We start from the raw sequence: 12,958 nt of genomic DNA, 5'->3' as shown, positions 1-12,958 counted from the left end.
AGTTGGCTTCACCCGGGTATGTGAGCAAGATTCAGCAGGACTCCTTCACAGAAGTTGACACTGCACCCAGCCCTTCAAATGCACATTCCTGAGCACACTCCTCCCCTTTAGGGCATTTTATGCTAACCGCTCCCAGGTTTCCCCCTTACCTTAATTACCTTTTTGTAGGGATCTGGTCTGTGTGTGTGTGTGCATGCTAATGATAGGAAGAGCTGTCAGCATAGCTTTGCAGCCTGGTCTCTTCTAATATGATCCTAGCTTCAGGCTGCAGCTTTTTAATGGCACCTAAATGCAATGTGTATGGATATTAGATGAGGACAGGAATTGGCTTTATTTTGCACACAAAACAAAGAAGTGCATTCTGCCTCACCACCACTGCCGCTATCACAACTGGGCCACGGAACCAGCTGCGCTTGCTGGCCTACAGTGAGGCAGCCAGAGCAAACCTGGGGGTCCCTCCACAAGAATCCTCTAGACACAAGTCCCACAGTGGGACTGCAAAATCACTCTCTCTTGAGATGGATAGAGGAACCTTTGGTAAGTGAGCCGCAGCCACATGCAGAGCATTAGAGAAGGCTGGTGCAATCCTGCAATAGTGATCCTAGCTCTGCAGCCAAGAAATGGAACAAGAAAAGGGGAGTACTGAACTGGACGATCTTACAAGGCAATCTGAGAAAACGTCTCCGCAGAAGTCCACTAATAGGCTGGAGATGGTGGTCCTTGCCCTGCAGCCCTCGTAAGGCCCCACTGGAACTTGACTATGGTAAGAGGGGCTGGGAGAGCTGAGATTCAAATTATTAGCTCCCAGCATGATTCAGAAATACCTGTCCACACTACAGGGATGACTCAGAGCCTAGAAAGTTGGAACCCCAGTCTTTGGCACCTGTGAAGATAACCCAAAGAGATCTAACCCTTGAGAAACAGTTTCAGACCTTAGATTGGTCTCATCTCCAGATCTGACTTAATTTTTGGTGGATGCAAAATTTCTTGATACAAGTTAAACAGGGTGGCTGAACATACCTTACCATTGGCTTTCTTGTTGTTGGTTGGTTTGGTCTGGTGGGGTTTTTTCATGCTTCTGTGGTGGTTTTTTTTGTATCTGCATGTTTCAAAAGGGTTGAAAAGAAGTGGAAATGCTAACGGGTGTTCTGGCTCATTCTGCCGTGTAGAGGGTTTCTGTGCCAAAGCGCTAGTTACCTAGGAAACTGCTGTAGGATTGAATTTGGATAGATGTGTTGTCAACTGCAAATGAGTAGAGTGGCTTTTCAAGAAGTGGGGAGGAGTGTAAAATGCGCTCAAAATATGAATGCCTGTAATGTGATTTTTAGGTAGATGGTGGTCCTATCTTTTTGACTGGCGTTTTTTAGGCACCCTGACAACTGCACAAAGAGATTGCAGACGGAGTGCATGGCCATGCCTCAGCACCTGAGCTTGAATTGCCCTTGTGTTTGTAAGCTGGATGAGCATTTGTCTAAATGTCAAACCACGACCGCCTGCAAAAATTAGTGCTAAGGTTGCCATTAAGCATTTTGCCCAATGTATTACAATAGTTACGACTATCCAAGGAAATTGCAGCCTTTCTAGAGATTTGAACTGCAGCGCTGCACAGCCATTTACAAAAAAAATAAAAAGATAGACTGACAAAGCACGCTTAATGATTGAGGTACATCTAAGGGCTTATGCAATGAAGAAAAATGTGATTGCAGAGCTTTTCCTGGAAATCATCAATAACAGCAATAACAGGCCTTTTTTAATACAGCAGCAAAAATGTAAGAAAACAAATAAATGCTTCAGTCTCGGGGAGTTATACTGATGTCTATCAGTTCTGCCACGATAGCTAAATCTGCAAGTGGCTACTTATCCCAGGGCAGCCAATTCTTAGAGTGGTCCATGGCTGAAAACAATGAACAAAGCAGTGGGGTTTACTCAGCCAGAATAGATCTCCCACAATTCCTCCTATTCCCTCCCCCACCCCAAAACACGTGCAGGATTAGCATTTGGGCTTATACTTAACACCAATTTCCTTGCAAGTGGCAAATGAAAACTCTTAAATGTTTATTCATGTTATGACAGGTGTCACCAGTTGGCATAGCTATATGTAATCCTCAAAGGTTTGATTTCCCCCCTCCCCGCCCAAAGCAGGTGAGCAAGTTTCCAGCCTTGAAAAGGCAGGTTGTGCTGCTTGTTTTCATTAGGCAAGTGCACCAGGTGAGAAGGCGGCTGAGGTAAAGCACTGCCCTTCTTGCTCTGGCTAAAGCTCTAAGGCAGGATCTGCTTCTGGAGCCACTTCTGAGGCTGACTGGTCCCTGCTGCTGTATACTACTAGAACCCTCATATCCCCTGTATTTCTCTCTGCAGGTGCTTTTTTTCCTCCCAGGGGTCTAAAACAAATGCTGAAGTCACTGGTCCTAACTTCAGGCCTGACTGCAGGGCTGTAGAGGCTTCCTGCAATAAGATGTGTCTTGCTTTTCCATCCTGCTGAGTACTGCCCAGGCTCTACCTTCAGGGCAGAATCAGTCGGTTGGAGCTGAGGGTCAGATGAGGGTCCCACCGGGTGTTTGATCAGCCTGTGTCAGGCTAGCACATCTACATGACTGAGACAAACCACTCTGTGGACATATCTGGACTCTGCCCCTGCCGGCTTTGCTGCCAGGAGGCCAGGCTACGTGGGTCCAGCCAGCTGCCACTGCTGCTCTGGAGGTAGACACCAGAGTCAAAAAGAAGCTGTGATATCTCGGCTCTCTTATCCGTTGTTTATAAGAATACAGACAACCCCCACCCCGATCACCATTCCTTCAACGATGTCTTTAACAACATTTACATTGGAGATCAGCCAAAACCTATAAAGCTGCAGGCTGCTGGGCCTGGAGGTGGCTGCAATACAGTCTGTTGCATCCAAACTTTCTGGCCTCTGCCTTTGGAGAGGGGCTGAAGTGACACCAGAGCTGGACACCCTTCCTCCCCACTCAAGCTTGTGTGCACTGGCAGATGGGCACACAAACCTAAGCGGACTCCTCTATTTCAGGCTCATCTGTAACCTGCATAATGAATAATGTACGATGAATTTGTGGTCTACATGTTTATTAAGTGACTCAGTATTTCCAGTGGAGATTTTGTGCTCATGTTTTACTCACATCGCAAAACCCACTCACTCTTTTATTATCCCCAGCAGCAGTAGGCAATAATAAATTATACAACTGCAGATGACGGTAACTATATCAACAAACAAATTGTATCAATTTTCAGTGTGAGTTTAAAGCTCTGTTTACTGGTTGTGCAAACTCTGAAAAAGGAATTTGGGAATGCTAGTGCTGTTATTAAAGCTTCTTACCAGGCTGTAATCCAAGCCTTCCATAGAGCATCTCTAAAGAAGGTTTTTGCCTAGTGTATGCCACTGCTTTTACATATGGGATTAGGCATTTACATACGTAAGAGCAGAGAAAGAAATGTAACTGACACAACAGTGACAGCTCCCATTCCTTACTGCGTGAAAGGGCTGAAAGACAAAAAGCGCCTTCATGGTGGAATTCAGAGCTAATCCCTGTCTGCTGCATTCACAGAAGCACATTCGTACCCTCCGAAAAACGAAGGCTTGTAGCAAAACGTCAATCAATCAGCAGCGCAGCTACATCTTGTGTATAGAAACAAGATCACATGCTCTCTAAATTACTCTGGATCCTGTTTTAAGCTTAATAAGCTACTCAATTAAAATATGTATGGCTGTGGGAAGATGTGGGCTTATGCCACAACAGACATTTTGAAACAGCTGACACACCTGTGGCCAGGGATACACTTTTTTGGGGAAGCAGGTGTAGAGTGTTTGGAAAGTTACAGTATCCTTTCCAAGAGGAACAAAGACTATTTTAGTTGTTTACGCTCAGTGGCTACGTGGCAAAATGGTCCTGGAGCTGTGTCACTCACCCGAGTGACCCTCACCCATATAGGTGCTGGATGGGGCATACAGGTGAGGGAATAAATATGGCTGAAGCTTTCAGTGAGAGGAGACTGCTCCACAGGCTGGCTGATGGCTCGAGCTTTGCTCTGAATTTCTCTGCATAGTGATCCTAATCCCTATGGGTCTGGGACAGGCTGAAGCGATGCAGAACTGACTAAGCTGCCCCATGACTAAGCCTCCTGGACCTCACCAGGCTCAATAACTAATACTTTGAACTGAGCTGCTGATCACCGTCCTGACATGCCAGCCGTGTTTTGCACGTTTCATTGCCCATAAATACGGTTAGGGTTGTCATAAGCCTTTTCTGTTTGCTTCTTTTGCAGTTCCTTGTTCCCAGGGGCTGTGAAAGAGCCCTCTGCCAGTGGAGCTGGGGAGGTTTCGGCCCAGAAAACTCTTGGAAAAGGGCCCTCAGAGAGACTGAGTTCAACCCCCTCCCTTGTAATTGCTATTGAGACCTGGCAGAAGAAGTATATATTTGCAATTAGGGTTGGCTGTTAAGGTGTTCTTGGAGCTCAACACCATTAACTTTGACACTGAGAGCTTGAGGCCAGACCTTTGAGCATTTCCTCCTGCAACATCACCAACCTTTACATGAATACATAAGACCAATTACAGACGTAAGCCGATTCTTGTTACTCTGATGTCTCTTGTCCACAGCCTACACATTCCTCAGCATCTTTTTAAAACAGCAGCCAGTCACTATAAAGCCAGCGGTCAGTCAGGACATACAGGTTGGCACTGTTGGGCCTTTGTAAGGATTTAGCTGTGTTATACAAATTGCCAATTAAACTGGAAAGTTAAAATGAAGAAAAAAGGCAGGTAGTGTCATTAACTTAGCTTCAGACCACAAGAACCTATTCTCCAAATAAACACAGTACCTGGAAATCCAAATACATTTAGAATGGCTCCATTTTAGCATTATTTAACTGCTTGACCATTTTAAATTTTGAATAGTTGATTATTCACTCAAATAGGCTGCAACATTCTATTTATTTTGTTGTGAGCCAAGCATCAGTCTTCCTTTCTGGAGGACACAGAGCTACCTTTACCTAGGCAAAGCAACTCACTTTATTTTGATGGGAGGGATATTAGATTTTGCTTCTTTTGTGTTTCCATTGGCTTGCTGTGGGTTTTTTTCTTCTCCCTAAACATCTGTCATCTTGCAAACACCTCTGCGTCCTCTAAAATGGCAAGGTTTACATTGTGTACAGCAAGTGACTTTTAAAGCAACCTGATATTCACGGAGATAATTAAAATGTTTTATTGGACTTATTCACAAGAGCAAAGTGCTCCAGGCCACTGCAAGGGATGGATCTTCTGACCACACAGAGGCACCTCCACCACTGTCCCCTGTGCTGGCAGTAACCAATGCCCCAGCCAACCCTCCTGCCTTAGACCAGTTCTTGCTCCCTTTGCTCCCCAATGCAGAGCTTGCATCACTGCCTGTCTTCCCCTCCAGCAAGAACAGCCTTTCAGAGGAGATTGTTTTGTGCTTATTTTAAAAAATTTTGGGTTTGGGTGGGGTGGGTGGGTATCTACAGCCAGGCCTGGACTGATTTTGCTTTTTTTTTTTTCCTTATATCCAACTTCCTTGTGGTGAGAAACTCCAGAAGTTAACATTTGAATAAATTACCTTACCATCTATGAATAAACATAAAGGTGATCAGCAGGAATAACATAACGTGTTCGTCTTAATTTCATAACAACATCTCTGTTAGGAACATAATATACCGACAGTGGAACTGTTACGATTACAGAGGTAATTTTAAATTAGCTTTTTTTATGGCCACCTTTGGGTTTCTGGTCATATCAGGCCTCTCTTTGTATGTCCTTTACGCTAGATCCTCTTTCCTGACAGACTCCCTGTTTGCTGTGTCCCTTCTTCATGGCTTCTAGAAGCAAGAGAAGTGCTTGGAGACATGGAAAGTTACTCTTCCTTATTACAATAATGATATGTAAATGTATGCTACATCCTCAGCCTCTTCTGTAAATAGAGCCGTGCATGTTTTCTTTACATTCCAGGGCTGCTGTTATTAAAACATCTCACACAAACGTACAAACATACGTTAGTTTGCACAGAAATGGCCTTGCTCATTTGCTTTTGGGTGGAAAAGGAACAGGCTGGTGTTAAGTACATGAGAGCCTGGGCAAGACCAGAACACCCAAAAAAAATCAAACCACCACCAAAACAGAGAGCATCTTTGGGAGTATGCCTTTACTAGTATAGGAAAAAAGATATCCTCTTAATCTAGGTTCACTAACCTGATTTGAAAGAGCTGTGAATACCAGGTTGTTCAGTTTTAACTCGGGTCAACAGCTCAAGTTCAAACGTTGTCATGAACTTGATACTTTAACCTGGGTGAGCACACTAGGTGCTGGAGGAGGCCCGGCAGGTTCTGCAAGTGGGAAGCACAGCAAGAGGCTGCCGTATGCTCCCTCGGTGTCCCAGACAAAGCAGAGGACTGTGGGTCTTTTCCAGCTGTATCTCCAGCCAGTGTGTCTGCTGGGATACACTGGGAGCAGGGGCCAAGTGTCCCCTCAGCCAGGCGGCAGGCAGAGGCCAGCTCTGGGCAGCCACAGTCCTGGCTGGATGCACGCCTGCACAACGTAGCTGAAGCAGCACGGAGAGTCAGTTAGCAAAGTAGCCCATGCACCAGTCTGGGCCAGTGTGGTTTACCCACAGCCAGGCTAGGCGGTTTAACCAGTATAAACTCTGTTTACAACACTATTGAAGGCAACCAAGCTCCATCACTGTGGAGGGCACCGCTGTGAATCTTCACAAGACACAGCCTGCCTGGGGGGAGGAGAACTTCTCTGAGGGTTCAGAAATGCTTGATGTCACTCTACCCAGAGAAGTGGTAACATCCCCATTAGATGATGGGGAAGTGGGTTTGGAGACCTGACCCTAAATTTTCCTGGAGTTCCGCCTTTCTCTGCATAGTATTCACCCTCTTGCTTCTTTGTCAGCTTTAAACTGGGACTGTGAAATTTAAGTGGTTCAGGTATAGGGCTGAGAAGAGTCTTTTTTTGTAGTAAAATTTAGGGTATTCATGTAACTACATTTAGTTAAATGACAGCTGTTTGGTAGTCAACTAATACTATTTATCAATCCCCATGTGAAGTATTAAGAAATTAAGGCCAGAATGATTTACAGATTCTTATTTATTCCCTGTCTGTTTGGTCAAGCACTGAGCAGGCGGGTTGGTAAAGGCTCTGGCAAGCTGATCTGTCTTGTAAATTCACCCTTGCCTGCTCTCCTGCAAAAGCACTTGGATCCCTCTTAAAATAAAAGGGTTAAAAATGTTAATAAACTGTGAAATCAAGAGAGTGAAGATGTACTGTACTGCCAGCAAGGACTAAATGATGACTGTGCCACAACAATACACTCTAATCTTAACATACAAGGTCAAAACCCAACGATTAGCTCCACCGCTATACATCGTTCACTAAGAAAGTTTCCATTTCCTTCTTGACAAGTACAAATGCCTGTTACTGGCACTGTGAGTATGTGCCTTTTTTCAAGCCAACACTATCTGTAAAATTTATTTTAAAAAATTACTTAAAGCAGGAATTAACCCCTTCTTAACTTGAATTGACAGGTTCTTCATTCAAATCACTTCTCTACCACACTGCTTTCTCCGACTGATTTTTCTCTTTAGCAGTTATTATTCCAGTGAAATATTCTTTGACTTCTGTGCGATATTTTAGATAGTGTCCTGCCTAATGTGCACTTCAGCCTGTAAGCAAATCATATTTGTTTTCTCCTATAACCATCCATCCTCTGGAAAATCTGTTTTTACAGCCAAGGTTTTACAGATGTAGGTACTCTATTTCCTTGCAGTAAGGCTGTGCTAATACCAAAACATGTCAATTGCCGGAAAATATTGGTGTCCGAAGGGTTTGGTTTTCTCTCTTTGCTATAATTACACACTGTGCAGATAGAGTTAAGGATTTATTTAGAATAATTATTAGGGGTTTTTTTTCTTAATCTTTCTCTTTTTTTTTTTTTTTTTTTTGTTATTGTGAGGTTTTGTTCCTGTTTGGGGTTCCTATTTTTGATAGGCTACTTGTGGGTCACAAAATATATTATGCAATCATGGGTCATTCACTCAAGAATGCTAGATAAAATTTTCTGGGTAGACAGCTATAGAGCTGCTATCCCTTTAAAATATTTTTGAAGTCCGTATAGAGCTGCTATCCCTTTAAAATATTTTTGAAGTCCGTGCTAATAGATTTCAAACCAGTCTGGAATTAAAAAAAATAATTCAGAATATTTTTGTGGATTTTTTTTTTTTTATGGATAACTTTGGACTTCAAAAAGGACCATTTCATCAAGTATTTTGATGTAGAATTTCTTCTTCTCTGAGCAGCAGGACCATGCATCTCCCAGGATGTGCTGAGAGATGGGTTGTGCTGTGGGAGTGGGGCTTGTTAGGTTTCTGCTGCAAGACCCAGTAGCTTTGGTAATAAATGACAGTAATCTCAGAAAACTACCCAGGCAAAAGACTTTCTGTGGCTCTGATGCTGCCACTGAATGGAAGGGGAATGTTTATTTAATGACCAAACTGGCTTGTCCTCAAGTGTGGCATTTTGTCTTCATAAATTTGGAGAAGAATCGGGAGAATGTTGCCAAGGGCAACCACTGCATCTTGAGGAACTGGAAATGAAATACAGGAAGAAAATATAACAAAGATTCCTTAAAGGAGTTTACCCTACTGTATTCCGTGCCTTGTAAGTAAGCACATGTTGCAACTAGCCTGGTTATCCCTCAGCAGGTAACTGCCCTGGGACTGTTAACTGTCAAGTAAAGTTAAACTGCGGGCTGAGTACCCATTCCAGCATCAGCCAGTGCTGACGAGCTTCAGCTGACACTGTTAAGGGGCAGGGTGTCTCCACAGAGCACTGCCCTATTGCTCCTGCACCTGCACTCGCTCAGACTACTGAGTGGATTCTCCTAAACCTGCAATCCCCTTCCCTAAGTGGTCGTGTATTTCCCTTCTCTCTCCTCCTGCCATGGCTTTACAGCTGGCATTGGGTAGGGATGGGTGAGTGGAGGTTCCTGTAATCACAGCTCACTAACACGTCGCACAAACGTCATTGCTTGGGGTCAAACTTAGCCAGGAGTCCCTGACACAAAAGGCAGAGATCTGTGATCTGGTCTGCAGTCTTGTTAAACTGGTCTAAATTTTACTGAGGACCTGAAAGGGTCATCAAACATGGAGGACAACACATGCACATGGTGTGGGAGAGATGGATGAAGGGTCCTTCATAACTTCCAAATGAAAGTTCAAACAGCTACTGGTCCACTCAGCTGACCCCTGTAGCCTTCTGAGTCAGTAAGAGCAATGCAAAAGAGAAGCATGTAGCACAGTGCTGGCAAGTATTTAAATCAATGACCTTACTGGGGGTGAAAAACAGATGGCTCCTACCCAGTATTATGACTGGACCCTTCTGACTGTCCTTCTAGAAGACAGATGACTGTTCCTCTCCGAAGAAATCAATTTATAACTCAGTTTCAAGCTCTGCTACATTTGGGATGGTTTGGCTCTATGGTTTGCTGTTCAGGCTCATCCCTATTAAAAAAAATATTCCGGAATGATTTTCCCATACTTGGACAGCTATATGGGCTGATGCTTCCAGACTCTCTCCCCAGAGCAAATTCTCTGAATTCATACAGCTTGAGTGACCTTTTCAGTTCACAGCAGTGACTAAGATTCCCAGCATTCGTGCAAGCTTCATAATTAAATATACATACATACATGTATGCATATTTATACACAGTTCTATACATATACTACACACACACACACACACAAAGAGACAGAGAGAGTATGTATGTGTGTATGTATTACAAGATTGCTAAGAATTTCAGCTCTCATGTTCCTGAGCTCTGTGTCTATACAAGTTATGGAAATTCTGGCAAAAAAACAGAAAGTGACAAGCATATTTTATATTCACACAGCTCTCTGTTGAAGCATGATTTTAAGAGCCTCTAGCTATTTAAACACTTACTGTAAAGCGAGTGAGTAAATGGTTTGCTGGATTAGGATTTTAGTCAGGTTGTAAATTTTTAGAGATTGGGTCTGTGTTTGCCTGATTTTGTACACAGGCAATAGATTTTGGTCCCTAGGAGCTGTCTCTGAAGGAATAACTAGAACTGCTGCAGGAACTGAGAAAATGCATTGAAAATTGCTGTACTATTTAGTTTCCAGTTTAATTTGGTGAAATTTTCCAGACAGCTCCTCAAATAATAAAAGCGATAATGAATATTTTTTAAGCTATATTACTCCTTTGCTAGGTTTCTTTGACAAATACTTGAAATAAACCATCTGATGTCTCAGGGCAGAAAAAGCTATAGGGTCTGTTACAGTTTCAATTGTTACTGTTTTGTTTTTTTTTTTTTTTAGCATATGCTGTTGGCTGGCAAGAAATGTTTCAAGACAAAAACCTATCGAATCCAGCTAATATAACCTTCCTCAAACTGTTGATAAAATTTGATATGACTCTCTTTTCTCTTGAGTGGATATGAGTAGCTCTAAGGAGTCTTCAGCATATGCATCTGGTTAGGCAAGCACTTGGGATGCTCTTAAGTTCAAAAATGAGAAACTTGAAGCTGAATGTCTACATATTTCTAGGTCTTTAAGCTCTGAGTATAGCAGAGAGGGCAAGTCAATGCAGTCAGTGGAGCCTAAAGCTTACCAGCCATGGGGGATGAAATCCAGGTGCCGATGTAGTTTGAGACACCAGGGGCACCACAGACACCCAGGAGCTGCACAGGTCTGGCAGATCTGATGTGGGATGTATGCGAGGCCACACTGGCTATCCCATAGTGCCTAAAACAATATAACATAGATGCCATCTAGCCAACTTGACTGAACCTCGGCTGCACACCAAAGGCAACCTGAACCATGCCTTATGCTGCACCACTCTGCTGAGTAAGAGCTTGATTGAGTTGCTTGTACCAGGCATCTCAAGCCATTCAAAAAGCCTTAGGGTAGCCCAGATGTCGGTAGGAGGCTGGCAGATGTGACCGTTGCCTTTCTGGAAGAGCAGCTGGAGCAGCCCGCTCAGATTACAAGGGCATTTCAGCTGCCCATCAGTGACCTGTTGAACTGCTCCCTAGGTCTCAGTGACAGTAACGGGAGCTGAGACCCCAGCACATGTATAGAAGCCTTCAAGTATCTAAGTGGCCTTACAGCCCTTTCTGTACCAGTCTGAAGTTTTGCAGTAATGTTTATGCAGCTACTTCATTCTTCTACTGTTTATGCACCCGCTGCCCTGCATTCTTTCTTCTGTGTGTATGTACTTTGGCTTGCATATTTTGCCCGGACATTTTTAGACTTACCCAGCGTCTTCTCTGCCGGCTCACACACTCGATCTATAAACTTTCCTTCCTGCCAACCAGCTTCCCACCAGAAAATGTCCACATGGCTCCCAGGCGAGGCATGAGGAGCATTCGTCCTCCCACCCCACTTCTCATCCTTAGGGGGAGAGCAGAGGCTGGTCAGCAGCTGTGGCTGGGGCAGGAGACACCACCTCATTCCTCTGACAACCAACCTTCACTGGGCCAAGGACATCGTATCTGCTGCAACTGTCTGTCTGGCAATAATCTTAATCAATGAATGGGTTTGGGTTTGTTTCTGTGGAAGACCACAGATACAGTTTCTTGTAAAATAAAACATCTAGTATTTAAAGAGACCATTACAATTAAATTATTCTTGGTCTTTCTTTCCTGGGGAATTAAAAAGTGGTTAATCTGGTGTTAGTAGCCAGGTATACCAGACCAAACTGGGATAAAACTGATTTAAGTGAGTAAAATATACTTTTAAAATCTTAGCATTTTACATCTACATGTCTATGTATTTCTTCAAATGTCTTGTCACATTGCCATGAAGGCAGCAGTCAGTAGGTTTGTGGTCTGCAGTAGAACTCCCTGGAGAGATTAATGCCAGCAATAACCTGAAGAGGAAATGGAGGCAGCGGCAACTATGGCCAGAAAGAAAGAAGCAAAGAGTACTGTTTATAAAATTACACTGTCCTCTGTGCTTTCAGACCAAGGTGAACATGTCACAGCATTATAAATTTGTCTGTAGGCTAAACAGTACCTGTCAAGTAGCACAGCTAAGAAAACAGATACAGTCTAGAAGGACCCCAGTCCCTGAGCAACCTTCCCTGACCCCCCTTGCCAAGTCCTTCCCCAGAATATTTACCTTTCACCACAACACAAACATTATTAATGTTTCATCTCTGTCTTTGTTTGCTTCTCCTGCACAGCTAATGTCTTCACCTTTCCATTCTGACAAATCCAGCTTCTCTTTCATACTTTTTCACATATTTCTGCCACATATATATTAGTAAGCCCTGAATGTTCAGATATTTTCTTTTTCTAAAAATATGGTGATATTGGTTCCACCCTGTTTGATCATCAGCCAGGCCACAGTCATCTCAGATTCCAATTTAAAATTGTCCTTCTGGTGTTAATGGTTCCCCAGGGACTCATCAACTCTACGACAGCTATTTGACTTGCAAGCCAGTATGCTTCTAAACAGTCATGACTTTTCAGTTTATCCTTACCAAGGGTGTTGATATCAGCATTAAAAAAAAAAAAAAGAAAGGTAGAAACATGGTGAGAACAAACTGTGTGCCCAAGGAATGACATTTACAGCAATCATGATGAATTCACCAGGCTTATTGCATTAATTATCATACTGAAACATTTATTTTGATTGTCATGGTACCGTGGCAACCTCTGAGCAGGAAATAAAAGCAATTTTTTTTAAAATAAGACCGTAATGTGTTTAACACAACCGAAGGTAATTAGGAAGAGGAGAGTATGTCACCGTGACTGTCTGAACTTGGGATGTATTTACCCATCTTCACATTTTGGACAGGTAAATGAACTCACACTAAGTTTCTTGTTGCTGTGTGAGGTCTGCCGCTGGTCTCCACGGCCTGTCATGTAAAGGTAGCTCAGGCGCTGCTAGAATTAATTGAAGCCACTCC

Source organism: Falco cherrug, chromosome 6 (genome assembly GCF_023634085.1).
Source record: "Falco cherrug isolate bFalChe1 chromosome 6, bFalChe1.pri, whole genome shotgun sequence".
NCBI classification, from domain to species: domain Eukaryota; kingdom Metazoa; phylum Chordata; class Aves; order Falconiformes; family Falconidae; genus Falco; species Falco cherrug.
This window is presented reverse-complemented; position numbering follows the sequence as displayed.